At 56.1% G+C, this 2,500-nt stretch overlaps 1 non-coding gene across 1 annotated transcript in view; it reads left to right on the top strand.

Annotated features, from left to right (window-relative positions):
• The first annotated feature begins 2,404 nt into the window (after nt 1-2,404).
• LOC126227737 (small subunit ribosomal RNA) overlaps nt 2,405-2,500 on the top strand; it is a 1,954-nt gene continuing 1,858 nt past the window's right edge. Inside the window, exon 1 of the ribosomal RNA XR_007543995.1 lies at nt 2,405-2,500. This exon is cut by the window's right edge and continues 1,858 nt beyond it. This is a non-coding gene — a ribosomal RNA (small subunit ribosomal RNA).

Below are 2,500 nucleotides of genomic sequence, written 5' to 3'. Positions count from 1 at the left end.
CTTAACCTAACCTATGTTGCACCTTAACCTAACCTATGTTGCACCTTAACCTAACCTATGTTGCACCTTAACCTAACCTATGTTGCACCTTAACCTAACCTATGTTGCACCTTAACCTAACCTATGTTGCACCTTAACCTAACCTATGTTGCGCCTTAACCTAACCTATGTTGCGCCTTAACCTAACCTATGTTGCGCCTTAACCTAACCTATGTTGCGCCTTAACCTAACCTATGTTGCGCCTTAACCTAACCTATGTTGCGCCTTAACCTAACCTATGTTGCGCCTTAACCTAACCTATGTTGCGCCTTAACCTAACCTATGTTGCGCCTTAACCTAACCTATGTTGCGCCTTAACCTAACCTATGTTGCGCCTTAACCTAACCTATGTTGCGCCTTAACCTAACCTATGTTGCGCCTTAACCTAACCTAAGTTGGGGCTTAACCTAACCTAAGTTGGGGCTTAACCTAACCTAAGTTGGGGCTTAACCTAACCTAAGTTGGGGCTTAACCTAACCTAAGTTGGGGCTTAACCTAACCTAAGTTGGGGCTTAACCTAACCTAAGTTGGGGCTTAACCTAACCTAAGTTGGGGCTTAACCTAACCTAAGTTGGGGCTTAACCTAACCTAAGTTGGGGCTTAACCTAACCTAAGTTGGGCCCTAACCTAACCTAAGTTGGGCCCTAACCTAACCTAAGTTGGGCCCTAACCTAACCTAAGTTGGGCCCTAACCTAACCTAAGTTGGGCCCTAACCTAACCTAAGTTGGGCCCTAACCTAACCTAAGTTGGCTAACCTAACCTAAGTTGGGCCCTAACCTAACCTAAGTTGGGCCCTAACCTAACCTAATTGGGCCCTAACCTAACCTAAGTTGGGCCCTAACCTAACCTAAGTTGGGCCCTAACCTAACCTAAGTTGGGGGCCCTAACCTAACCTAAGTTGGGCCCTAACCTAACCCACGTGCGCCCTAACCTAACCCACGTAATTGTTTGTTATATGAATCTAGAAATTCGTGTAGCGTTGCCTAATCGCAACCCTCTCAACATAGTTCGCTGCGCGCACACTCTGGTGTCCTGCGTATTGAATCATGTTACGGTGCCTACCCTCACAACATCTAGCGAGTGTTGCGTACGTTCCACATGGTCCCGCTATCCACTGTAATGTGTACTGCTATAAGACGTATATCGCCCCCCCCCCCCCCCCCCCCCCCCCCCCCCCTCCCCTGTCGCCTCTAGTTCGTCAGTCAGGAGTTTGCGTGTTCAATGAGCTTCGCAGCTGTGCAATGGCATCGGCATACGTACGCGGGCCACCTTCCACGTGTTTCTCTCGTGCATACGTCGCAGCATGTATGTGGACTGATGTGGCGTGTCGTGACTCATAACATCCAGGCATGCAAGACCCATTGAATTCGCAAATGTAGATGGACGTCTACGTTTGCTGCCCAAGTTACGCAAATGAACTGGGAAATCCGTTGTTGCGCGGGTGTTCGCGCTGGAGGTGAATCGTTGATATCGACGATCGGTACAGGTATTAACCGGTTGCTTCAGCGACACCCGTCATACCCACGAACGTGAGTGGGCATGTGGTGTATGAAGCGATACGCGGGCGGTGGCTGGGTGGGACCGTCCCCGGCCGGTGAGGGGGGGGCGCCCGGCGTGCTGGGCCGCGCGCTGCGTGGGCGCACGCGCGGCAGCCGGCTGGTGGGGGCGCCCAGTGGGCAGGCGCGCCGGCTGGACGGACGCGGCAGGCGGCGCATCTGCGTGCCGGCGGCACCCAGCGCGCGGCGCCGTGCGGCCAAAGTGGGTCCTCCCCGGGCCCGGTGCGAAGCGCGGTGGACATCTGCAGTGTGCTGGTCCGATTGAGGACTGTGTGCGTTGAGGATGCGCCGCCGCCCCGGCACTCGGCCGCCGCGACGCCGTCTGCTGCTCGGTCGCCCCCGCGGTTCTCGCAGGTGGTTTGTATCGCAGCTGTGCGGATGTGTTGGCGCGTGCGCTGTGCTGGGAGAGTTCGCTTTGGCACCCAAGTGGGGCTCTGCCCCTCTGTGGCGCTGGCGTTGGAGCTGCCCGGTCACTGTTTGTGGCCGCGTGTTGTCTCCCGCCGGCAACACCACGACAGCACGCTCCCGGGCCTCTGTCGGCAGCGGCAAGCTCAGTTGGGAGCACGGGTGGTCGCACTGAAAGCGTCTACTCGCCTATCTCCGGGCGATTGCGCCTCTCTCGAACCCGACCAAGTACTTAGGACGGCGCTGCGCGCCGCCGGGACCTGAGAGGGTTTCGAGGTGTATCGTGCAGGGGAGCCCAGCCTCCTCCTGTTTGCAGAATAATTGAGCGGACGCTTGCGTGTTCGCGCGGGACCTCCGGGACACACTCCCGGGCGGCCGGCTGCTCAGCTCTAGTTGACGCAGCTCCCTGGTTGATCCTGCCAGTAGTCATATGCTTGTCTCAAAGATTAAGCCATGCATGTCTCAGTACAAGCCGCATTAAGGTGAAACCGCGAATGGC

Source organism: Schistocerca nitens, unplaced genomic scaffold, assembly GCF_023898315.1.
Source record: "Schistocerca nitens isolate TAMUIC-IGC-003100 unplaced genomic scaffold, iqSchNite1.1 HiC_scaffold_336, whole genome shotgun sequence".
In the NCBI taxonomy this organism is placed as follows: domain Eukaryota; kingdom Metazoa; phylum Arthropoda; class Insecta; order Orthoptera; family Acrididae; genus Schistocerca; species Schistocerca nitens.
Note: the sequence above shows the minus strand (reverse complement) of the source record. Positions and strands in the feature narration are given on the sequence as shown.